Source organism: Perca flavescens, chromosome 14 (genome assembly GCF_004354835.1).
Source record: "Perca flavescens isolate YP-PL-M2 chromosome 14, PFLA_1.0, whole genome shotgun sequence".
In the NCBI taxonomy this organism is placed as follows: Eukaryota; Metazoa; Chordata; class Actinopteri; order Perciformes; family Percidae; genus Perca; species Perca flavescens.
The window spans coordinates 25,299,937-25,326,876 of NC_041344.1; the positions used below are offsets into that span (position 1 = coordinate 25,299,937).

Consider the following 26,940-nt stretch of genomic DNA (forward strand, 5'->3'; position numbering starts at 1 on the left):
GTCGGCTTAGACGGGGAGAATAGAGAGAGGCTACCGGGTCTGCGTCTGAACTCTACCTGAACTCCAAATAACTTTCCCCGTAGTCATTTAAAGTCATCGAGGGAGTGAGAAAAGGGGGGAGGGTTTGGGAAGGGGGGGTTAGGAAGGGACAGACAACAGAGAGAATAAATGAGGGAAAGAGTGGCAAAGATGTGACAGGGTGAACAAATGTGCATCATTCCAAAAGTAAGGACGACGCACGAAATAGAGGACGAGTAGAGGACGAGAGAGAGGGGTAGAGACCGAAAGACATACGCCAAGGGAGGAATAGGCACACCGGCCTTCTGTGAAATACTCCTCAGGCTGTCTTTCTTGCTGGACTTGACCCTCTATAATTCAAGATTTTGGCATAAAAGTTACAACTCAACACGTCTCATCTTCTAAAGCTGTATACACTCTGCTGATCCGTGGTATCTGACACATATGGAGTTCTAAATGTGCTTATATGATTTCCCACTTGCACTATTATTATGAATATGTATTGATTTAATCCCACTCAATATGAATAATTGAACCAAACTAAAAGACTTCACCTGTGACATCAGGGAAAGGGAAGCAACACAGAATTGGGGAAGAGAAAATGTAGAAAGAGATAAAAGAAGGGTTGGGACTAGAAGGTTGACGGGTCAAAGCCCTGGATCAGAAGACACTTTGGAATTAGAGGTAAATAGAAATACAGTTAAAGGAAAACTTTGGTTTATTACAACTTGGGTCATATTTTGGTACTTTTAGCCATCATTTCTATTGGTTATGGTAATATTATACTCACCAAAGAGAGATCTGGAAACGGGGATATCGCTCAGCCCCAGAGTCCCTGGGAATTATGTTAAACGATTCCGTGCTGCAAGATTTATTCTACCTCCAATGCCAATGTTCAATGTCAATGCAGGAATAGTGCGCATTTATGTAGCAAGATGGTAAGTAAAGGTGTGGAGGGCTGGTGTGTTGAGACCGGAGTGCGCTACCATCACAGACCTGCAACTATGGCCCTGTTCAGATCTGGCATAATATGCATCGTGGGTGAAACGATCACAAGTGGACAGCTCTAAGTACATGTGTGAATACACCCAAGATGCATTGAGGACGCATTGAGAGCCAATCGCTCAGACCACATTGGGAGGTGGTCCGGGCCGCATATGGCCACATTCTTTTAGCAGTGTGTAAGCGAATGTGGATACACATTGAAGGACCGCCTACTCAACTGACTCCCTCTGCATAAGAGTAAGTGTAGTGTTGTCAAATCAAGTAAGCTGGCTTTTTCCACAACGTCTGACAATTTTGAAAAGCCCATAGAGATATATTACAAGTGCGTCAAACATCTTGGCCGATTTGCCTGAAACAAGCCAAGGAATAGACCAAGTCTGTATTGTTTTGATTTCTTTTTTATTTCTGGCTGACTAGGCTCAGGAAGTGCGATGCTGCCTCACACCAGTTAAAAACAACAGATTTGGTCTTTGCATTCAGAACTATGTTTATTTGCATAGAGAGCGGGGAAGTGAGAACCAATCAGAAGTGGTCGTGACGTACTTAGAGCTGTCCGCTTGTGATCGGATCACCCAAGACGTTGTTATGCATTAAGATGTTATGCAATGCCAGGTCTGAACAGGGCAGAACAGTCCCACTTTTATTTACCATAACCACAAACTTTCCCTAACCATAACCAAGTATTATAACCCTAACCATACCTTAACTATAGTTCAACTGCCACAACCACAATATTTTGCTGACCTTAACCATACAATAGATGCCACGTGCAGATAGTGTGCAGGAGTTAGCAGAATTGTCCCCTGGTGATAGGGTTGCATTGTTACAGTGTAACGTGGCAAGAAACACGAGTGGTCATCTGACTGCTATATGTTTCATGCCCCATTTAACTTTTTTTTTTTGCCGATGTTGCCACATTACCAGATCTCAGCATTTGACTCTGTGAGTACAATGGACTGCAAAAAAAGACCCAAGTACAGTATTATCATTGCAAGGTCCTCTTCAGAATTATTTGAAGACCTATCAAAAAAAATACTCTGCTTGGAATAATATTGTGTTTGATATGGTGTTTCCACAAAAAAATCAATAAACGAGCAAAGAATTCTTAAAAGCACACCTACTCAATAATCTCTAATCAAGAATCTATGAATATGCAAATATATTTATTTTCAAAAGTTCAACTGCTGACGTCTCATTTTTCAATAAAAAGTCCATTCTCAATATACGTGTGCTGGAGGATTCAAGTTTTCACATCACACTTGTGAGTTGCATATTGGACCACGATTGGCTTCCATTGTTATATCCCTAAATCATGTTTGTACGTACACTTCTTAAAGGTCCCATGGCATGAAAATGTCACTTTATGAGGTTTTTTAACATTAATATGCATTCCCCCAGCATGCCTATGGCTCCCCCAGTGGCTAGAAATGGCGATAGGTGTAAACCGAGCCCTGGGTATCCTGCTCTGCCTTTGAGAAAATTAAAGATCAGATGGGCCGATCTGGAATCTTTCTCCTTATGAGGTCATAAGGAGCAAGGTTACCTCCCCTTTCTCTGCTTTGCCCGTCCAGAGAATTTGGCCCACCAATGAGAGAGAGACATCATGGCTTTATACGAGCAAAGTGGCAGTTGGTCAAGGCCACACAGATACAGTATTAGGGGACCACTAAGGTCTATATAAAAGAGACTTCAGATACAGTATTAGGGGACCACTAAGGTCTATATAAAAGAGACTTCAGATACAGTATTAGGGGACCACTAAGGTCTATATAAAAGAGACTTCAGATACAGTATTAGGGGACCACTAAGGTCTATATAAAAGAGACTTCAGATACATAGGGGACCACAAGGTCTATATAAAAGAGGGATACAGTATTAGGGGACCACTAAGGTCTATATAAAAGAGACTTCAGATACAGTATTAGGGGACCACTAAGGTCTATATAAAAGAGACTTCAGATACAGTATTAGGGGACCAATGAGGCCTATATAAAAGCATCCAAAGAGCACCATGTCATGGGACCTTTAAAGCTATAGTGCGTAGTTTCTGTCGCCCCCATGAGGAATTGTAAGAAATTACAACACTGTCGGCGCATGCACATGACACAAGCCTTCCCCCCCCCCTCCCCTCCTCCACAGAGTTGCTAGTAGCGTTTATCTATCTAATAAAGTGAGACGTATCTGTATGTATGTATGTATGCGTGTGTGTCCGTGTTACCGCCTTAGACTCTTTTCCTGCTTCCAACGTTATTTACAGGATCGCTGGATATACCAAACTAACTTTTCTTCACTTTCCAGGAGCACGAGCGCATAGCTGAAAGGAACATCGTGACTGTTGTGGAATTAGGTTGGCGAAAATAAGGCCCAACGCTTTTCAGTGTCTATTATTTCGCTAAGTGGAAACTCAATGAAAAGCCATTTGCCAACATTATATAGTATTAAGTTGCTGTGAGCTGTAGGCTACATTCACCACTTCTAAACAGAGGCAGAACAAAACGTGATCTCGGAGATTATTCCTTCACAGCGCTGTGCAATGAGAGAAAATCTCAGAGCTGAACCGGGCAGACACATCAGTTTTAATCACACTCACCCTGGGTCGGGTTAATTAAGTAACTTACGACACGTCGCCAAAATACCCCCGCAAATCAAATCCCTTACTTCACCGTTAACCGTCAAGCCACTAAACTTGTATGGAAATTTACACATCTGCTGGTTAACGATCATACGACACGAGACAACACCGTCTTTCTCTCTCTCTCTCTCTCTCTCTCTCTGCACACACACACACACACACACACACACACACACACACACACACACACACACACGCACACAGTCCGGTTCTGGTTGGTTGATGAACGCAGATATGTGCTGATTAGCTCTCATAACGGGCCGGGTGGGCGCACTGCCATGAGTCCATAACGCTAATGTTTGATTACTACACATTTTCATTGTGATATTTTGTGATTACATTCTGAATCTGCAGCGTCTGTCAGGTAAATCATTAAGTCAGTAGTAGGTTATACAGGGGAGTTGCATATTAAATGGTTTGGGGGTCCTTCTATAAGTAATTTTGGGGTACAATTTGGTTTTGAAGAATTCTACAAGCATCAATACCACAGGCCAAGCAATTATACACGTTCCAAACAAGCACACCATTTTCAACAGGCACTGTACTACGGGACAGACTCTTCAGAAGAGGTATTATCTTGTAATTGTTATGTCCTCTTTGTCTCCAAAGCGGTGACATAAAACGCATCGAGCTTCTGCGCGCCAAACTCGCTGGACTACACCATTTTGTAACATAGCCATACTGAGAGATACAGAGAGAGTTATGTGGAGCTGATAGGCTTAATTAGCTTCGTTAAAACTCATTTGGCAATTGCTTGAATGTAACGGATGTTCATTAATATAAAATAGTCGCGCACTATAGCTTTAAATCTTCAAAAGTGTATGATTTAAAGTGAGCTTTCCCCCTTCAGCAGATGATTGTAAAAACTGCCTTATAGATTCAAAACTGCACATCCATCATTGTGCACAGTGAAGGTCAATCATCCAAGTGATGTAACGATAGGAAAAACACATTTTTAAGTGGAGGGGGACTTTAAGTGGAAGGAGGGCACTTAACCCCAACTTGTGCACTGACTCAAATACTCTGAAAGACAATATGGTACTGAGCCTGGATGCATAAAATCAAAATCAAAAAGACACAGATGAAGGCCAAAATCACATTTTGTCCACATCTCAAAATAAATATTGCAAAAAAAAAAAAGCCTCCTTGCTGTTTTCTGTTGAGTCTGACTCCTCTCTGTCAAGATAGACATTTCATACGAGCCTCCTTCCATCTCCCTTCTCCCCACAACACCCCCCAACCACCCACTCATCCACTTACAGCACCACCCCCGCCCACGCCATGCCCCCCCATCCTGTTAGTAAGCTTGAACATGCTTCCTAGCCCGCTGCCCACACATTTCTCAGCTCCTCTTCATTTTGGACACTCATACATTTATGGAGTGATTCGGTGCAGTTCTCCCTCCATGGCATCCAGAATTACTGCACATTCTGAGCTGTGGCGAGCAGAGAGGGTTTGGGGTGTGCAGGGTTTGAGGGAAGAGGGAGGGGCGGTCAGTCGAAAGAGTCGAGGAAAGGGGGATCTTAAAGTGAGGGATAAAAAGACAAATGGAAGGCCAGCAGTGGAGTGATTTCCCAAAAAAAATGAAAGAAAAATGATAAGACAGAAGAACCAAGATTGTTTTTGGCCAATACAGGAACACTGTATTTGTCCCATAGAGTATGTGTGTGCGTGTGTGAGTATGTGTGAATGTACAGGCATCCCTACAGTATGTGTGTGGTTAGGTGTGTGTGTGTGTGTGTGTGTGTGTGTGTGTGTGTGTGTGTGTGTGTGTGTGTGTGCGTGGGTGAGCCTTGTTTGAGATGTCACCAGTAATTTAAGGCCCTCTTTTGGTGCACACCCACTTTTCTCTTGTGATAAAACACTGTCTGTATCACCTGTGAGTCTGTGGTCTTTCCGTGTGTACACATGCGTATGTGTGTGTGAGCAAGAGTGTGTGTGTGTGATGTACTCTAATTAGCACCTAAACACACAGGAGAGTGCTGAAGCCAGACAGCAGATAAATCAGACAAGGCTATACGATCGTAACACAGTAACAGAAGATATCAGCTGCACTGCAGCTTTAACACACTTGGTAAACTGACAATACAGCGGTATATGCTATAAGCAGCTGGCTCCTTTCCCAATTCCAAAGCATTGGATCGTGGGGACATTTTTGTGTTTGCACTGCAGCTTTCTTTGTCCCAACTACAGAGATGCAATAAGTAATGAGACATGCACTAGGAAGGTTTTTTTTCCACATCCATTTGCTAAAACATGCCCACTGCATTTCTATATGTTTCCCTCCAATTACCAGCATTACTCAAAGTCAGAGCCTCTCCCAGCACATTTTTCATCTTTCACTTTCCTTACTCTCATTCATTAATTTGAATATTCCAACCCCAACCGAGCGGTTCTAGGCAAACACAGCGGTGGCAGCGGAAACGAGCGTGCTCCCTGATGTGTGTTGTTTCCCTCTTTTCTCTCTGTCTTTGTGTGTCTCTTCCCTGCCTCTCTGCTGCTATAAGCACCGCGGGCGTGAAGGAGACAGATCCCAGCAGTACAGTACGGTCTGGCTCTGGTGTGTCCCAGCCCCAGGGGAGTCTGGGAGAATGAGTCCCAGTGGAAGTTTGTTTAAATGCTAGAGGGAGTGTTTGCCCTGGTCTAGCCTCCTCTCGCACTAATGGATATGTCTGTGTTATTGATAGTAGGACTGCAGGAAAAAATGTGTATGAGTCTTTTTATGCATTCATTATACTGTAGCCATGTAGGTTGACAACTCATTGCCCTTGTATGTGAGATCTTTCGGAGCAAACAGTTGTGGCATAAAAGAGTTGTATTCTGATCTGCATTGAAGTTGCTCTAAGTTAGATATTTATTGGAAAGAAAACCAATAATGTCAGCCACGAACTGAAAATGGGGTTGCATAAGAGGAGAGTTTCAAATCCTCTTAAAGACTGACCAAATGTAACTGATTAAAACTGTAGTTTCAGTTATGAACACTGACAGGAAATCTTCTATATAAACAGGAAAAGATGAAGAGTTATGTTACAGTATGATCCCAAGTTGTCAGAGTCTTAGTCTCTCTATTGCTACAACCCCAGCCACAAAAAAAAAGAACATTAAAGCTGCTTTTATCAATAGGTGTTATAGCCACTGTAGCCTGGGAAAACCCTGACGAACCTCCGGCAAATTTGAGATTTGCTCCGCAAGTCAGTCTGGCCAAGCGACCATTCAAGCCCATTTCCAATTTTTCCAAATCGAGGCACCAATCACAACCGTTGAGGTGGGCTTTACGCAATGATGACGATGACGCAATGATTAACATTCAACATGACGGCCACCGAAGCGCAGCAACCCGTTGATGCCGCTGGCGCTGCTACATCACCCGGCTCGTTGGTCTGATTGGTCGAAGGACTATCCAATTGCACCCAGAGGTATTTGAGCGGCGTCCCTTTGGAAATGGGCTGTGAATGAAGCTTGCCCAGACCCACTCTCAGTTACAACCGAGAAGGGTCTGGTGTCAACCAGGCTAATGCCACTGTGCAGTTACCCTCAGCTCTATTTGGCATCTTAGCGTCTTTTAACTCATTGTTTTGGTTTTACGTCTCAGAACTTTGCAGTACGGTTTTAGTTTTAGTTCACCAGCACTTCCAGCAGAAGCAAAAAAACTCTGATAAACCTACTGTACGCTACCTGTCCAATGCTGAACAACAGACGGACAAAGTTAGCAGCTAGCTGATGAAAATAGTGCAGCAGCAGCAGTTGGCAGCTAAAGAGCCAGACAGTTTCCTCAGATTTATGGGCCAAAAATAAAAATAACAGTGAATATTAGACTTACATTTACCAGGTGGTCAGAAACCCAACTCCAAATCAATGCTAAAGTTACTCTGTGTCTGGAAGATGTTTAAATAAACAACTTAAATGAACTGTACTGGGTCAATGGTGTGTCAGCAGCTTGTGCTGCCCCCAAGTGGCCAAAAAAAAAAATCAATGAATTTTAAAATACATCCAGTAAAACAATCACTTGCAATCTGGATCATACACACTTACATGTACAGGTCTTGTGGTGCGAAAACAAGAAAAAAAGAAAAGTTATAAAAAAAAAACCCCACTCTTTTCTATAATTAAATATTTTCTGACATGAAAGTACAGATGTTGAAGAATCCAAACAGTGCGTGAATGTACACAGCAATGAAGTGACAACAGTCTGTTTGCAGTTGAAGTTGAAAGCTGAAGCTGAAAGTGTCCTTTAACAAGTGTTTCAGTGACACATTTTTTCTTGCTATGTTGTCAGATTGTTTGTTTTCCCACAAGGCGGCTTCATATGCGTGCCTTTCACCGTACTGTATGTTGAACAGCCTTTATCTCTCTGTCTGTATATACGTAGTTCAAACTGCTTTCATCTCTTGGGTTTCACAGTGGTAACAGGCAAGATAAAGAAAGCACAACGAGACAGAGATAGAGAGTGAGAAAGAAAGAAAGAAAGAAAGAAAGAAGGAGAGAACATCCTGTGAGTGAAAGTTTACCCAAGAACAATGCTGTCTGCTTTCAGCCGACACTGTCTGCAGGAGACATTATGTCATGTGTTACGCCTGCGAAGGCGTGAAACTGTTGTAGTCAATATCTCGCTGCGTGCATCTTGCTCTCCTTTTCTCTCAATCTCTCTCTTTCTCTCTCTCTCTCTCTCTCTCTCTCCCTCCCATTGTGAGCGAAGAACCCGAGGACTTGTGGATGCAGTTGCGGGTTCTTCTCTGACACAATACATATTCCCACGGACCTCCTCGGCAGCAGCTCCCGCTCGCTGCTGGCAAGGTTAACTCTGTTTATGAAAGCATAAATTACACATATTTAATTTGGTAAGAGAAGAAACGCCGCCACACTGACTGAATCCAGACCGAGTGTCCCCCTGAGCACTGGGATAAATAGAGCAAGGGAAGAGGAGGAGGAGTAGAGGGAGAGGGAGAAAGGGTGAGAGAGATAGAGATAGAGTGGGAGAGAGAGGGAGAGAGAGAGAGACAGACTTCATTAATTCTGTCGTCCATCTAATTGGAGCCCTGTTGGACCCCGCAGCTAAAATGAAGTCCGAAACGAGTTCTAATGAGAAAAAAAAAGACGCGAGGGGGAAAAAAAGTTATTCGAGCTATCCGTATCTAGAGAACAACCTTGGGCAAAATCAAGACTTCATGTACAGTACAGACCCTGGGGATGCCCTCAAGTCCCTCGGTTGGACGCTGATTAAAATTGGACGGTATTCATTCTAAATAAAGGGACTAGAGGCCTACCTGGACTTTTTTAATCTGACAAACTGATGTTGTGAAGCAGAACGAAATTCGCCATCCCGCTGCGATCTGCATTAAAGGTCTACAGTCAGAAAATGATGTGCACTTGAGCACAGGGAATTACGTTCAGCATGTTACTGCATTGTGTTGCAGACACTTTAACCCCGCTGAGGTGTCGTTAAAGGAACACGCCGACTTATTGGGACTTTAGCTTATTCACCGTAACCCCCAGAGTTAGATAAGTCCATACATACCCTTCTCATCTCTGTGCGTGTCGTAACTCTAGTTTAGCCCAGATCCTGGAGGTAACCGGCTCCATCTAGCCTACTGCTCCCAATAAGTGACAAAATAACACCAACATTTTCCTATTTACATGTTGTGCTTTGTATAGTCACAGCGTGTACAAATAACAAGGTCATATGAGAGCAAGTGAGCGAACTCCAGGCGAACTCTCTGCTCCTCACCACGGGACTTCTCGTGTGCTGCGAGCAAATCACTCCGCCCAAGTAGCAGAAGCAGCAGTGCTTCGCCTTCTGAGAATATAGTTCCCAGTATGTATACGGTTAAAATATGGCTGTGTCTCATGTGACCTTGTTATTTGTACACGCTGTGACTATTATTATTAGTCGTTATTTTGTCACTTATTGGGAGCAGTAGGCTAGATTACCTCCAGGATCTGGGCTAAGCTAGGCTAGCGGTGGATGCGTCAGACTAAGTTACAACATGATGAGAAGGGTATGTATGGACTTATCTAACTCTGGGGGATACGGTGAATAAGTCCCAATAAGTCGGCGTGTTCCTTTAAGCAGGAAACGTAAGCAGCATCTGTACGGTTCTTCAGCTGACAATCTGACCTTCCTGTGGAGGAGAGCAAGAGAAAAGAGCATTCACTGAATACACCTTTTATGAGAATAAACTAGAGATGCATTCTAAGATAGGTATTTGCAGATTTCTTATACTAAAATTGTTGTTTCATAGGATAAACATAATCAAAAGAGAGAAAAACATGTATTTGGGGGTAATTACATTCCCCTACATGCGTATCAGAGCCCCACCCCAAAGTCTCAGTCATAACAAACGTGGCATCATTGGCGACTCTGGTTACAATGGCATCAGGGCATTGAGTCTTTGTCTTTCATTATGGCTGTGATCAAAACCGAAAGCCAAAAGGCCACAAATTAGAGGAAACTGATCTGAACAAGGAAAACAAGCACATAAAGTACAATAAAGTAGGGCTGAAGTTTGTGTAGAGCAGTGTAGAATAGAGAACAGTAGAGTTAGGTAGAGACTAGTAGAGCAAAAGTGAAAAGACTGATCTGTCTCCCCGAGTTGGTCAAAAAAAATGCATCAGAACACACCGAAGAGACAAGATGTAATACGTCTCCATAACAGCAGGCGGCGCTAATCTGTATGCCCAAAAAATGTAAACCGGCAGCTGATGGGTCACGTGGGTCTGTTTTCTCCGGAAATTCAAAGCCAGATTGTCATGGCGGCTTGTTCAGAATACGATCTCATATTGTACTAAAATAGTTCACCGGAACGTGTTTCTGAAAACATTTTAAGCGAGAATTAGGCCGTGCAGTTGCTGAATCTGTCTTCATTTCACATCAACAAAGGTCAGTTTAAAAGATTTTCGTCAGATTTTGAGAGACTCTAGTCAGGCTCATTCCGCTCCCCGTTTCCGGCTTAGCACTCTACCAATCAGATGGGTCATTTCAGCCTGACTGCCGGCAGTGACCCCCCCGCCGATTATACATGTCTAATCGGCCAAAATTAATGACGACGGCCCCTCAGACAGACGATGGCACAGAACACACCGAACAGACTGGAGTCACTGACCTCGCCAGACTGTCCGATGGCCGATTATCGGGTTAGTGTGTCCGGGCCTTAAAGAGCAGTAATGGAGTAAAGGGGAGAGGAGAGGAACAGAGGTGGGTAAAGATGGGTCAAGCTCAAATAAGTGGATTTGAGTACAGAGTGGTGGAGTGGAGTAGAGTATTCTATATTATATAGAGAGTAAAGTTAAGTTCAGACAAAGAAAGTATGGTTGAGTAAATAGGTAAGGGGTGAAGATTACTAGAGGAGAGTAGACAGAAGCAGAGTAAAGTACAGATCAATAGAGTGAAGTGAAGCACAGTAAAATATGTGAGTAGAGCAGAGTACAGCAGAAAGGAGTTAAGTACAGAGAAGTAGAGTAAAGAGAGGAGTAATGGATGGAAAAAGAGTACAGAAGGGCAAGGTATAGGTAGAGTATAGCATAATAGAGTAGATTCCAGTAGGGGGGATTAGGGAAAGGTAGAGCAGGGAGGAGTAGAGCAGAATACAGTTAAATAGAAAATAGTAAAGTCCAAAAAGTAGAACAGAATATAGTGAAGTAGCAAGGAGTGAAGCACTGATAGCAGACTAAAGTGGAGTTTGGAGTAGAGTAGAGCAAAATAGGGTAGAGTAGAAAATAGAAAAGTACAAAGGAGTAAAGTAAAGCCAAGTAGAGTATTGTACAGTAGGGAGGAATAAAGTGCAAAGAAGTAGAAAGAACAGATTAGATTTTGAATACAATAAAGAGGAGCAAAGGACAAAGGATTAGAGTAGAATAGGACCGAGTAAAGTACAGTGTGGTAGAAGTAAAGTACAGAGAAGTAGAACAGTGTGGAGTAGGAAGGAGTAGAGCAGAACATACAGTACTGTAGAAGTGAGGAGTAACGTACAGTACAGGGCTGATGCAGTAGAGTAGAATGGGTAGGTACAGAGGAGTAATATACAGTGTATTAGAGTAGTGTAGAGTAAAGGTTGAACCAAGAGCCAGGTTCTACCTGAGGTTTCTGCCTGTTAAAAGGAAGTTTTTCTTTGCCACTGTCGCACCAAATGCTTGCTCCTGGGGGATTGTTGGGTCTCTGTAAATGATAGTGTGGTTTATAAACTGCTCTATCTGAGTGTCCTGAGATAAGTCTTGTTATGATTTGACACTATAACTAAAATTGAGAGGAGCACATTAAAACTGAAGTAAAGAGAGTACAGAGGAGTAGAATCAAGTATAGTGTTTGAGAAGTTTAGTAAAGAGGACTGGAATGAAATTGAAGTAAAGAGAGTAGAATGTGTTTTAGAGTAAATAATAATTTATTAATCCTGCAAGGGAAATTACAATGTTTTGTAATGGTTGTTATTATTATACACATTACACACAGGCCTGAATTATACACACATGCTCTAATGGAGAGATGTCAGAGTGAGGGGGCTGCCCATGGAAAGGTGCCCAAAGCAGTTTGGGGTTTGGTGCCTTGCTCAAGAGCGCCTTGGCAGTGCCCACGAGGTGGACAGGACTTGAACTAGCAACCCTCTGGTTCCCAACCCAACTCCCTACTGACTGAGCTACTACCCCCCCATGAGGATCACATTAAAACTAAAGTAAAGTAAACAGGAGTAGAGTATATTACAGAGGAGTAGGATAAAAGTACAGTGTTTTTAGAATATGGTAGAGTAAAAAGGAGTGGCGTAAAACAGAAGTTAAGTAAAGAGAGTACAGTAGAGTATTGCACAGAGGTGTAGAATAAAGAACAGTGTTTTAGAATATGGTAAAGAGTAAAGAGGAGTGGAGTAAAAGTGAAGTAAAGAGGAGAAGACCAGAGTACTGTAAAGTAGAGAGTAGAAAGCACACATGAGCAGATCTCCCAGTACAGAAGACATGCTGTACATCAGATCGGATCAGAAGCAGGCTGCACTGTGTAAATGTGCTGCATGCAGGCCGAGTCGTGTACAGGATGTTCAGTTCATTTGTGTGTGTGATGTGACAGCAGGGCGTAGTGAGGTCTGGCTTCTGCTGACTGTCAGCAGCATGTTACCGGCACACTGGCAACCATCCTCCACAGCAAAACACCAAATCTGAGCTCTCATAGTGATCACGTACTGTAGTTAGTCGAATCAAATTAATCGATTGTGCATCTACAGCCTAATTCACAGGAAAACACACACACACACACACACACAAAATGTCCTGTGCTGTATGTGACCTTCCCAGGAAAAGACACACTGTTCAGTGGCATTCCCACAGCAATCCAATTAGGTGTGATTTCAATTCAATTACTGGACTGTTAGGGGAGTAGAGTGGGCATCCGTTGAATGAACTTTACTTGGGAATTCCATTACTACTGAGAAAGTCATTAAAGTCCATAATCTGGATGGGAATAGGGTAGTAGAAGAGAGAAAGGCTGGTATTAACCCTCACTTATTTCCCTCGGAATGAAGTGGAGCAGTAACCGTCTGCATTCAGCTGTCTGCCGCAGTGACGCTGCTAGTCAAACAGGGAAATCATTAAGACTCTGGTTCAACAGAAAACTGCAGAGCCTCACACAGGAAGACATCTGCTATATGTGAGACCACAAACAGCAAACTGTCAACAACTATCTATCCCCACAACCTCCCTCGCTGTGTGTGTTTATGCACGTGTGTGTGCGTGCGTGTGTGTGTGTGTGCGTGCGTGTGCAGCCCTGTGACTGCAGGAACAACAGATAAGCATTAACGCATCTCGGTGGCAGCGTGTGCAACCATAAATTACCACCTCCTGAAGATAAGAAGCCGCTATAACTTCAAGCCCACTGTAAGAAATGTCCACCGCAAAAAGTTGTTTTGTGAATTATATTTCAAACAAATAGTTTAAAGAATTTTTTGTGATCAAATTATTTAAAAAATCAGTAACAATTTATTGTATGGGTCTGTTATTTCCTTATAATTCCAGAGTAAGTTTCCTGGAATCTACTTCATAATTTGGTACCGATTATAGGGGAAATAGAGAGAAAGTGTTTTGAGTTAGATTTCCAGAGGAATTTCCTTCAAATAACAATACTTCTTAGTAAACCCAAATAAATGTTTGTCCATATGCCACATATTAGTTTAAATGTCCCATTTCGCATGTTGTTTGCACTGACTGAAAGACTTTCTGTGTTACACTAAAATCATATGGAGTTAATCAATTAGAAATGTACTAATTGGTCACATTTACCTGTAATTAGGGTGAAATGCCTCACACATTTCACCATGAGTGACAATCACATGTTCTGTTGTTGTTAGTCTTTGTCTTGCCTCTCAAACTATGAGGGTGTGGCATGCTTGTTACTGTTTTTATGTTTTTCTTTTTATGTATCTGCCTAGGGGACAATAGATGAAAAATAGCTATGGTGCTAACTCTAGCATATTTACATTGTGTACTTGTACTGCCATCCGTTAATATGCACTGTCCCTATCTAAATAAACAATTAAACAATACATTACATAGAAAATATGAAATGATTAGGATATTAAAAACCTGTAGAAAAGAGTTACCAAAAATCTCTCCATAAGGGAAAAACAAGCTTCTGATGCCATTTCATCTTGTTAAGAAATTTAAGGAATTTTCACAATAAATGTCAGTCGTCATCATCTGAGCTGAATCAAGTAGACATGTTGACATGCATGATGAAGAAATCCAAGCTAAAAATCAAGATAAAAAGAAGATTTTTTTTTTTTTTTCTTTTAGGAAGATACAGATTTAAGAGTCAACCCTCGACTAAATGACTTGTTTCGGTTTTTATTCTTTGCAGTATGCAGTATGGTAATATACCTTGGCGCATAAAGGAAGTTCCCCGACAGGGGAGCAGACAGTTTCTGTCACAGATAAGAGCTGATGCAGATCTGAGACAATGGGCTTTTTATAGCACTGTATCGTTATCCAGAAGAGTAACAGTGACTTCGCTAACTTTTTAATACCACGCTTTAAAAAAGAGATATTGTTTGTGTGGCAAACTGCAGCTCCAAACCCGTCTTTATTCTCCCCGAATGGGACTCTTTCTTCCTTTTCATCTCATGCACAAACATGGACACGCAGACCCCCTATGGAGAGCTCTTATATTTGAGTTTATCCATTATCCGTGTCCATCAGCATCAATCACTCACCCCGTAACTGCTCCCCCGTCCACAGCCACACACAGGCACAGGTACGCGCACACACCAAACACCAAAACTCAGATTCACTTCACTGCCGGCGAATAGACTATCAGTGTGGTTTTTACTGGTGTGTCTAAAGCGCTGACGCCTCTGCGCTTGGTCTATTGATTTTGTTGTCTTATCCTAATGAGCCTTGCGTCATCCATCACTGCTCCGCTGGTAGCACTCAGGCAGACTGGATGGCTTGGAGGACTGAATCAAGGAGGGACAGGGACTATCACCTTGCCACCGGGTATATATCAACGACTTTCCTGAATACCATTTTTGAAAGGCATCAACAGTAATAATAAAAAAATAAATAAAAATAAAAATACGGGCTGCACATCTGTTTGAGATATGTGATGTGAGGGCTTTGGAATAGGATAAGTGCAGTCCGACATGATTTCAGGCCCCTGAGCTGATGACTTCTGACCCCGCAGGCTCTTGCCTTTAACACTTGCTTTCTTGTGTCATGAAAGTGCTTTCAGATCGTGTTTGCGTGCATGTGCAGATATGAGTGTCTATGTTGTGCAATCGCAAGTGCAGGTGTTGACTAAAGTGATGATGGGGATGTTTCGAAGGCAGCTAACACCCATTACCTACTTACACCTTTCGGCGTACAGACTGGAGATGGAACACTTCCACACCCTAGCTCCTCTACTCCATCCATGCGTTCTCAGCCGTTATGGAGGCTGCCCCCCCTGCTTTAAGTCATCTCTGTGACTCCAAATGGTGTTTTGATGTTATTCCTCCACCTCTGTGTCTGTGCGTTCAAAACTAGTCAGCCTCTATCATCATTCAGTGCTAGTGAAGGGAACTTCCTCTTAGTGTTCCAGAAAAATCAAGACCCTTGCACTGTGTACAAGTAGTTGCATTTCATGATTGGAAGCCCAGATATACACAGAAGCTATCACATTTTTACTGTATAAGACATAGCTTGAGTCCTTTGTCCTACATCATCTTCCCTGTCCTGCAACTTATGTCCTTTCTTTATAACCTAAATTTGATTTACTGCATCCTTCTTTTTGTCCCGCATCATAAAATACAAACTCCCTGTGGTGTATTCAACATCTGATATGTACAATATACCTACATTAAAACAAAAATTAAACTATCCAAAACCCTATATACTATATCATTCCCTTCTATCATTTTTTTCCTGTCATACACATCCTACCTAATATATTATCGATCTTGTTTTCTACACTGTTCAATATATATATATATATATATATATATATAAATATCTGCACATTCTTCATCCTACATCCCAACACCCTGATCAGGCATTTTTTGTTATTCTTGCAAGGCAAACACCGAATCACCTGTCAGCCAACCATTTTGTTGTGAAGTTAAACGACGTCAGGCGCTTTTCCTGCTCTAAGTTTTAAACTCGAGGTGAAGCAAAAACGCTTCACTTTCATTGAAAACAATTACAAAAAGCCGCACTACAGTAGGCTACTGAAACGGGCTCTGTCTGATAGGGGCCTAAGTCCCCTACATCTTAAATCTATGCACTGTTATTATTTCCAATACAATACATATCTTATGTCGTCACATTTAACATCCTGCATCCTACATCTTGTGTTTCAACTTCTTTCCTTTTCTGCTTCATTAGGTGTATTTTTTAAAAAGCCCTCATCAAATGTCTTATATCATGAATTCTACATTTTACATCCTATTTCCTTCCCTTGACTTGCATCTTACAGTACTACCTCCATCATTACCAACATCCTGCCCTGTTTCCTGCATCCTATGCCCTACATCCTACATAGATCTTGTACGTTACATATTCATTATATTTACTCCACTGTACATCCAATTTCCTCTACTTTAAGTTCTATACCCTAGGTCCATATCATCAATGCTACACCCTACATCTCAATATCCTTAAGCTTATATCTTTGGTCTAATGTCCTTCATTGTACAGTCTACATTCTGCCTAATCTACCCATTACATCCTTTGTTTTACATTATGTGCTAAAAGTAGTCCTACATCTTTTGCCCTATATCCTAAATTTGCTTTGACTCTTTATTATTTGGGGTTTTTTGGCACCTAGAATTGTATGCAGATGTCTTTGATTGGCCATTCACATCAATATACATTTACCACTCGAGGCTGTAAATGGTTCTCCAGAGAAGAACCAATCCTTGACGAGAAAATAATTGCATGTGGGGTGGTAAAGTTGAACCCCACAAAGACCCAAAATAGGTCTAGTCTTCAGGGAGCACTTTGGTGAAAATTACTGGTCTAATCTTATTAAACTGAGTGTTGCCACTATTTACTGGTGTTAAAGAGGATAAGCTACTTATGGAGTGGTGGGGAATGAAGTGAAACTCTGCTGTGAGAGAATCTCTCAATGTCACTCACAACACATAAGCTAACTGCTCATCCCCATGCCATCCTATAGCACATCACACACCAACGCAAGCCAAATACTATAGTAAGTACAAACAGTGTGTATTAAAAGATTATGCCACAAAAACAGTGTGTGACTTTCCCGTAACATTAGCAGGCACACTAAAGCCAACACACACATTCAAGGAACACGAGCGCATGCACAAACACTTGCACAGACACACACATTCACACACACACACACGCACACGCACACACACACACACACACACACACACACACACAGGCACCAAAGAACCCAGCAGGCTTTGGGAGCCATGCCCTGACCTCTGGTTCCCCGTCAAAGGGGTGCTGTTCACCAGTACACAACAGCACCACTGATCCCCTGTGTTCCTCTTGTAAATTTTGCTCTTTCTCCTCAGGGCTCAGAAGAGTCCTGTGTTGTTTTGTGAAAAGGAGGAGGAGGAGAAAGGGAGGAGTGGAGAAGCAAGAGAACGGAGATATGAAGCCACTGTCTGTGTGTGACCGCTTAATCACCGTGTCTCCATGAAGGCTGGGATTGTGCGTGTGTGTGTGTGTGTGTGTGTGTATGTGCGTGTATGCGTGTGTGGTGTGTGACCCTCTACAGTACATGTGCGCATAAAAAGAGCTGAGAACAAGGGACCTTTAGTCTGGGATGAAAACATAGACCAATGTTACAGGCCAAATAAGATTAACTGGTCTAATGGACACACTTATTTTCATTATTCTGCATCGTTGCTACAGCAGCCCGGAGAGAACAGGCTCGCTACTACTAGCAGCCCTGCGGCCACGATGTCCCGATAGAGGAGTCTTCACTCCATCCATTCTAATTTCCAAGAATTCATTCATCTTGCCATTTTGCCATATTAAAATGGGTAACACTTTTTTTCAAGGGTGTGCATAAGACATCATGACATGAGACCTGTCATGAACATGAAGGAGTCATTTTGAGTATTCGTGACTGTTGTCATTAAGTGTCATTCGGTAAATTAAAAAGGCATTTTAATGTAATGTTAACTCATAAAGCTAAATAGTTTATTAAATTTTGATAATTGGGCCTGTCATGACATATTTGTGACAGGTTATGTTGTCTAGGTTAATGTAAAGTTGTCATTACAAAGACATCGACAAGTTGTACTGTCTTGCTTAAGTCAAGTTGTCATAACACAGAGCTTGTGATCTTCGTTAAAGTCAAGTTGTCACGACAAAGACATCTCGGACAATGCTAACTTTGCATTAAAAGTGTAATAATTTACCGAATGACACTTATCACACAGTCATGAACACTCAAAAAGACTCCTTCATGTTCATGACAGATGTCATGTCATAATAATGACAGTGTCATGTCCGTCTTATGCACACCCCTTCCAATAAAGTGTTACCTTAAAATGTTACCTCAACAGGATTCTCTATCTGTCTCGGTAATGTATTCCTTTAAACTACGCACAAAAGCTACTTATATCATTCGTGAAAAATCTGTTTTGCTGTCATGTGCCCATGAAATGTAATACAATCCTTTCCTTACTACAAATGGGAATGCAGATCTGTGCAATTCAGCGTAATGAGCATAAATAAATCAGTGATATTGAGGGAGGAGCCACTCCTCACTCTCTTTAATCTAGCCCTCCTCATTAACGCAGGCGTAAATATGTAAATGTGATGAGACAGCATAGCAATATACAAGCCTATTACACAATTAACATGACTGCTTGATTAAGTAATATAGAGACTTAATAATATTGCCATGCACGCGTGTATATACCCTCGCACGTTAAAACTCATTTATTGTGTGAGTAATTATCTTCACTGCAACCGCATCCACTTCTAGTCACAGCTTTTTTCTATTTTCAGAGATTATTTTTTTTTGCTTAAACAATCAGTGAACTATAGTTTAACCTTGAACCAAACACAAAGCCCCACATCCAGATGTCATATATCCCACAGCCAGATGAGCTGTGTGATGCAAGCTCACTGAGATTAACAACATAACCATATAACATTACATCTAATCCAATTCCCCTCCTGATTACCTAAGAGTCAGATACCATCTAAATCTGCTCAATAATTGCAATGCAGATGATGATCAAGCAAGGTGGAGAGAGAGTGACAGTGAGCAGTATCGCCAGTTTGACATGATTACAGCATCAGCCTCGGGGGACCCGTATCTTGATTTAGATTAAAACGTGCTCGTCAAACAGAAAGCACCCGTCTTTAATAGGGCCGTATATCAGCCGTCGCATAAAAATCTGAGGTTCCATGAAGTCCATGAACAATCCGTGGTGGGGGTGGGGGGTGGGTGGTTGATTAAATGAAGAAAAGACAGTATGATGAAAAAATCTAAATACAGAGTTGATCAGAGAGAGAACGTGAAATGACACCCAGCAAATATGTTGAAACTGAAAGTAAGTTGATACGACAGCGAGCAACAGAAAAAGAATTGACCTGAAAAACTGCACCTGTAAAACTGGGTAGACATGGCACCTAAAGGGACGATATCAGCAGTCATCCATAACTGTGTGTGCATCATTTCATAAACATTTTATAATCAGAATGTAAGTCTCTTATTAATATAAACTCAAAACAACTTCCAAAGACTTTTTAAAGGGTCAGTTCCCACAAATTACAAAATAACACGTTCTCATTTGTCCCTAGTGGTATTTTGCCACACAGATTGGGAAGTTTTTTTGGTCAATTGGGCTACTTGTTATTTAAATAGGCTTGGAAAATTTGTTTCAGGCTGCTTGTGATCATTTGGGCCACTTTTTGGATTGATGAAAAGTTGTAGATATTGTCCAGTTATTCACGTATCCATAGGTGGTTGAATTTGTTACGTCTCATTTCTTTGGTGATCTGTGCTAACTTCCCAGCTTCAAACATGGTTCGGACGTTCAAAATCATTCAGCAAGATGACATACACTCCATAAACAAGAGATGCCGGTGGACCTGGATTGGCCATGTGCTCAGAATGGGCATCAAAGCAATCCCGAGAGTCGCATTACATTGTACCCCGAAGGCAAACAGAAGGAAAGGGAGCCCAAAATAACATGGTCCAGGACAATAGAGAAAGAACTCCAACAGCAACAACAGAGCTGGGGGCCTTGGAGAAATTGGCCATAGACAGAAGGAAGCGGAAGGACTTTGTTGCTGCCCTATGCACCAGCCGGCCCAATGGGGATGTGTGAGTGTGAGTGACTTTCCAGTTATTGACTGAGACTGTTGTGAGCCTGTTGAATTAATCTGCATGGCTATGTTTTGTTAACTGACCCTTTAATATGGGTTAAAGTTGAACTTGCATGTAAACTAAGCCCACAGCTCGTACACCAGCTCGTACACATCTATCAAACGCTGTGATTTGACATGAAGTGAGAATGACGAGGCAACACTGAAGGAGACACAACACTCAGGGAGAAAGTTGACAGAAAACACCCCCAGACAACGCCATTTTTACTCAAGGGAAGCCTGCGCAGTTGACGACCTCACGAAAAGAAAGAGATGGATGACGATCACATGAAAATGTCCTTTCACATGCAACACATTAGCAGCGTGTCCACAGAGAAGCAACTGTGGCCTGCATGAGAAATTCTTGCCATCAGCAAACAATGCGGTGTACTGTGTTTAACTGCACTGTTTAAATGGAGGAAACTGAACACATACTGTATGTCTCACACAATCATAACTGGCCTGAAGATTGGAATTAGCCTGGGACAGAGTTTACAGTATGTGTAAGTACCAGTGTATGTATTGGTGGCATGAGACCTCCTACACTACCCAGAACGCAGCAGTGCTGCAGCAGTATTGAGAGAGAGAGGGAGAGAGAGAGAGAAAGACAGAGACAGAGACAGAGAGAGGGAGAGAGAGCGAGAGAGAGAGAAGCTTTTCTACCTCTCCTTTAACATCTATCTTTCTTTCTTTCCCTTTTTTCTCTCTATCTTGCACTCAGTTGCTCTCACGAGAGAAAAAAAAGATGTCAGGCAATCAATATAGTGATGAGGGCTGTTGTTTTGAGGCCTGATATAGTACACGCACACCAACACAAGAGTAATGACTATTATCCACGGGCACTATAACAGTCATGAATTATACTTTATTGGCTGCACTTTGTCAGATATATGACTCTCCTGCATCCTCATATGTATTCTGCGGCTGACAAGATTTGATACATGCAGGGCGCACACACAGACACACACACACACACACACACACACACACACACACACACACACACACACACACACACACACACACACACACACACACACACACACACACACGCAAAGGTAAAACACAGTGATCACAGAATATTCTATAAACTCCCCAACCATGACCCCAGGCACTCCGCCAGCTCAGAAAGAAAAAAAAAATACAGATGAAAGCTTTTAGAAATAACAGAACAAGACATGTTCAAATCAATATTTGTCTATTTTTTTTTTCTCCATCTTGAATAGTGCTTGATGACCCACGCCATTAGAGCAGACTGTGAGGCGCGTCGGCGACGCACTCAATACGCTTAGCGGCATGAACAATGCTGGTGCTGATTGGAAGAGCATGTACGCTCCTAGGGGGGGTTAATAAAGGGGATTGTTCTGTGTTGTATTTTCTCTTAACTCATTTATGTTCAGCTAGGTGGAGGTCAGACGTAGTGTCCCTGAAGCCATACAGTAGGGTGTATGTTTTCAGCAAGATGAAACTCGGTGGCCTTGACCAGAGAACATTGTACACTCTCTGCTTCACTGACTAAATCAATCTTTAATACAACATGCTGCTGCCTTCCATGAAATGCTAAGAAATACACAAATCATGGACCCTGCTGCACATACATGTACAATGTGTGTGTGTGTGTGTGTGTGTGTGTGTGCTTGTGTGTGTGTGTGTGTGTGTGTGTGTGTGTGTGTGTGTGTGTGTGCGCGTGCGTGCCCACATGGGCGGATGTGTGCTTATGTTCATCATAAAATAGTAACACAAAACCCACATAAAATGTTAAATCATGCTGTTTTATAGCAGGTTCAAAAACGTAACCACACCAAAGAAAGTTACAGTTACAGCAGCCAGGTCAGCAGCATGAAAATTATACACACACTCTCATTGTGATACACTCACACTCACACTCACACACACAGGAACACCTGGCGGCAGAAGCTGTGGATATTTGACAGGTCTTCCACTCGGGCCACAAAGCTCCTCGATCGCACAAAGCACCTCAACTGCTCAAATATCCGACCGTTCCAAGCAGCCAGTTCATTCATTTTGCCTGCTTGGCTGAGAGAGTTGGCTAATGACATGACAGAGGAGCTCCATGCAAATAGCCAACATCTGTCACAGCGCTAGCTCCACTCCATATATTTATTTGCTGATGCTACTTAATATTTCTGCATATTACTGGCTGTTTGTTGGAGGCGGACAGTGATGCATGTTCCTGCATGACGCCATACAAAAGAAAGCAATCTCCTGCAACCCTAACATCCACTCCTGCTGCTTCTTCTAAATGCATATTTTGTGCTGGCTTTGCAGACCCGCTGAAGGTCAGAGGAAAGTAAGGCCCCCTTTATTGTGGAAATAGGAGAAACACATTTGGCGGAGTTAATGTGTGCTGCATTTATCACCGACACAATAAGGAAGGCTAGATAATATATCTCATGCAATGTGGAGGGAATACATTACGATGGAGGTGTTGTGATGGCTGATTCTCGTTGTTATCTGGGGGGGTTATTTAGGTTTATCTTGTATCACGGTGACATTCAGATTGTGAATATCCAAGGTGCCCGCTGACTTAGTTTAAGCTCATTTCACCATGTAAATGCATACATATACTAAAACTTTAATAACTCAGATGCCTCTCTCTTATCTTTAAAATAGGAGCCGGTCAGATATCAAATCCTCCTAAGACAACCTATTTGGCATTTAGCTGTCAGCACCTCATCACCCTACTCTGCTGTCTTCCCCAACTTCTTTTTTTGTACCGTATGGGGGTGGGGTCAAACGTCGACATTGCTGTTTTTTCCCCTGTCTCTGATCCAGTGTCAGCCTTCAGAAATGATCCCTCACCGACACGAGGCTGTCTCAGGTGCCCCCAGCGCTGACTGGCAGGCCTTGGAAGTGGAGAACTGCTTTAGCCCGACGTTCAGTCAGCCTGCCTGCTCGCTGACACATTCAGACAGATACATCACTGAGGGCCAATGACAGCTCGTTATTGCTGGAGATGATAGAAGCTCACCATAGGGATTTGTATCAAAGCAGGAATGTTTGTGTGTGTGTGTGTGTGTGTGTGTGTGTGTGTGTGTGTGTGTGTGTGTGTGTGTGTGTGTGTGTGTGTGTGTGTGTGTGTGTGCGTGTGCGTGCAGAGCAGCGTTAAATGAGAGGGGAAGACACAGGGTATGAGGACTGCCAGCAGTTTTCTATCCTGAAAATGGGGAAAGGGGTCCCTAATTTGAGCCAGAAGGGATTCAGAAAGCACAAACATCCAACTGGCTTTTAAAGTCAAAGACATTCTTTTTTCTTCAGTTTGTGACGATCCTAATGTTTTTTTTTTGGATTGGGATCAAGTTCTATCTCTGTTCATTTGATGTTTGGTTTCAAAAATTATATTTGCCTAATAGTGGAAACTGAAATTGAATCACTTGTTCCTGGGCACAAGTCCTAACTGTCTGATCATTTCTGTGAAAATATCTAATAAAAGACAAATCAATTTAACAAACAGGGGAGAAAACATATCCAACCGGGTACAAATAAAAAGATTACATAGGCTACTTATGTTCTGCACACATGTGCAAATTAACGACATATAGCTACTGCTTTTGCATAAGTGAAGTCACTTACACTGATGATTAGACTTGATGAATGCTTAAAAGGGGATATAATCGATTTATTTTTTTTATACTAACATCGGATTAGATGACCCACCCACAGAGAAATACCACCACCTGTAGTTCCAGGCAGCTCTTCAGAGATTTTCTTAGCTTATAGCTTTTTTGAGTGTCCTTTTAGTAAGTCCTTGTTTCGGTTTAAGGTCCTGCAGCTTAATTTTGGTTCACTCTCACCATTCTCATTGCATCAATTTCACTCTGTTTTGGGTGGAAAAGCATACTTAAAAACACACTGTATGCTATCCAGCACCAAATAGCAGACAGACAGAGTTAGCGACTAGCTGGTGATCATGGTGGCACATTTAGCAGCTAAAGAGCCACATATTTTTCTTAGGAGTTAGTGGGGACCAAAAACAGGTTTGCAACATTTAGCAAAGAATATAACCAAAACGTTTTCCACAGTAAATCTATCCAAATGTACATAATTGCCTTTTGGCTGAGGTTAAACACTAAGTATTTTTGTTAAGAACGTGATAAAGATAAGTTGGAACCGTCATTTAAAAAGGTACAGATCTGATCAGGGGGAAAACTGATTTTCATGTATAGTAACTATACAGTTCACACATTTCCAGAGTTAGGTCTACATATATTACAGTTATATCTTTAAACCAGTTTCATTCTGTATCGCTTGTATGGTGTTGTATAGCCCTCATAGATTCTTTGATGTAAAATTCAAGTCTGACCACTCAGGGAGTTAAGTTGTTTCTTCGCTGGTGCAGCCAGCTGGTTCTTCCTTAGTGAACTTTTTTATTTTTTTATTTGGACAGAGCCAGGCTAGCTGTTTTCTTTCAGTCTTTATGCTAAGCTAATCTGTCTGCAGCTTCATATTCAGTGTACAGACCGTAGACCTACAGTAAATATGAAGCTACAGCTATTAGCCCATTAGCTCAGTTTAGCACAGCTGGGAAAACATCTAGCATGGCTCAGTCGGTGTCATTTTCACTCTACTTTTTGTACACGAGAAAACAAACTTGGTATAGTGTTAATTAAAGACCTTTGGAGATAATGGTCACCTTTAGACAGGCTAGCTGTTTCAAGTCTAACATGAACAAAAGGTCTCCTGTTAGCTTACCTTAGCAACTTCATATTTATTGCACAGACATGAGAGTGGTATTGATCGTCTCATCTAACTCTTGGCAAAAAGTCTTAAAAGAGGAACTATTCCTTTTATCACTTTGTATGTTTTGCTTTACAGAAGTTTTATACTTGTGTAAACCTTTTTCATATGAACGTATCGTATTAGGCCTATCATAAACCCATGTGTTGAACTGCTATCAACAGCCTACCGTTTAAAGTGTTGTGTCCGTGTGAATGTATTTTTATGCTTCAGTATGATTGTTTGTATCCTGTTTAACATTTTTGTTCACATCTTCAGTTATACTTTCCATAATTTGATGACTGTATATAATGCATGCTGTATATTTCAATGTGTGTGTGTGTGTGTGTGTGTGTGTGGGGGGGGGTCTGTGTGTGGGACACATCATCATCATTATCGTCATGTCATAAAACAGTAAATCCCGGCTACAATCAGCCCTTTTCATGGGAAGGCCAGGGCAAAATGAAGCTTTCATGCTCAGACAGTGAGGGCTATTGATCTCAGCTATGTAATCTGAAATGACTTCTGTGTTATTATTTCTCTTGTACTCTGTGACCTAGATAGAGCGTGACATTTGTGTGTGTGTGTGTGTGTCTTATGGGATAATGTGCCTCTTTTTAGATCTGACCTCAGTTATGCAACGCAGGTTATTCAACATGTTAGGCCAATGGGAGGGTTACACCCTGGAGTGTGTGTGTGTGTGTGTGTGTGTGTGTGTGTGTGTGTGTGTGTGTGTGTGTGTGTGTGTGTGTGTGTGTTGTTGTTGTGATTGCTATTGTGTGTTCAGCAAGTTGTGCTTTTTCCTTTGTCGCTTTTTTTTAAATAATTTTTTAAGAATAATTTTCGCTTACCAGTTAAGGATCAAAAGTGGTGAACAGCAGAGGACAACGGAGGAGTGGTGAGTCATGTTCTATCTGAATCTGTAATACATATATAACCACTGTGAGAGAGAGAAAGAGAGAGAGAGAGAGCGAGGGAGAGGGAAAGAGAGAGAATGGAGAGAGAGAGAGAGAGAGAGAGAGAGAGAGAGAGAGTCAGTCCTGCTGCTAGATTGAGTGAATGATGTGATGGTAACCAGATCCTCCATGGATTAGCCTCTTTCTCTCTATAATAAGTTCTGCTGCTCTCTGGGCAGCCAGACCAAAGCTCATACTCAGTGGGGACCGAAATTGTGTCAGAGACATTGTGCAAGAATGTAATAACTTCATCATATTCAGATTAAATCTCATTTCCATAAATAAATGGCATTCAGTTCATGTTCAGTCTCCAGTTCCAATTTCATAATAATGATTTCATCTACATCAAGGTCTTCAAAGTGTGTACATTTGCTGTCGTAACACTGTCTGCTAGGTCTTTCCTGGGAAATACAAGCGACCCAAAGAAAGAAGTTTAACAGCAGACATCGTGCATTGACCAAAAAAAAAAGAAAAGAGCAAAACCCTCTGAAATAGGTGGCAAGCATGTATTATAATTTCCACTTGATTAAGAAGAAAAGTGGTAATTTGGAAGCCCTGTAGTTAAGGTAAAACTTGAACAAGCCCGCTGATTCCTTCTTTAGAGGTTCACAGCAGGAGGTCTCCTCACTGCCTGTGTATTCTGCACTGTTTCTGTGAAAATCAACCGCTGGAGGCTCTTTTGGCTGAGAGGTCTATGGGCATCGGCCCAGCCGGCCAGGATCAATATGAGTGCTTTGGAATGAGTATGAGATGAATCCAAATGACTAAGCATCGTCTGGC

The 26,940-nt window shown here is 42.0% G+C and overlaps 1 long non-coding RNA gene across 2 annotated transcripts in view; it reads right to left on the reverse strand.

The window, feature by feature from the left end:
* Positions 1-26,940, reverse strand: part of LOC114568333 (uncharacterized) — a 107,494-nt gene that overhangs the window by 15,845 nt on the left and 64,709 nt on the right. The gene's annotated exons all lie outside the window — the stretch shown is intronic.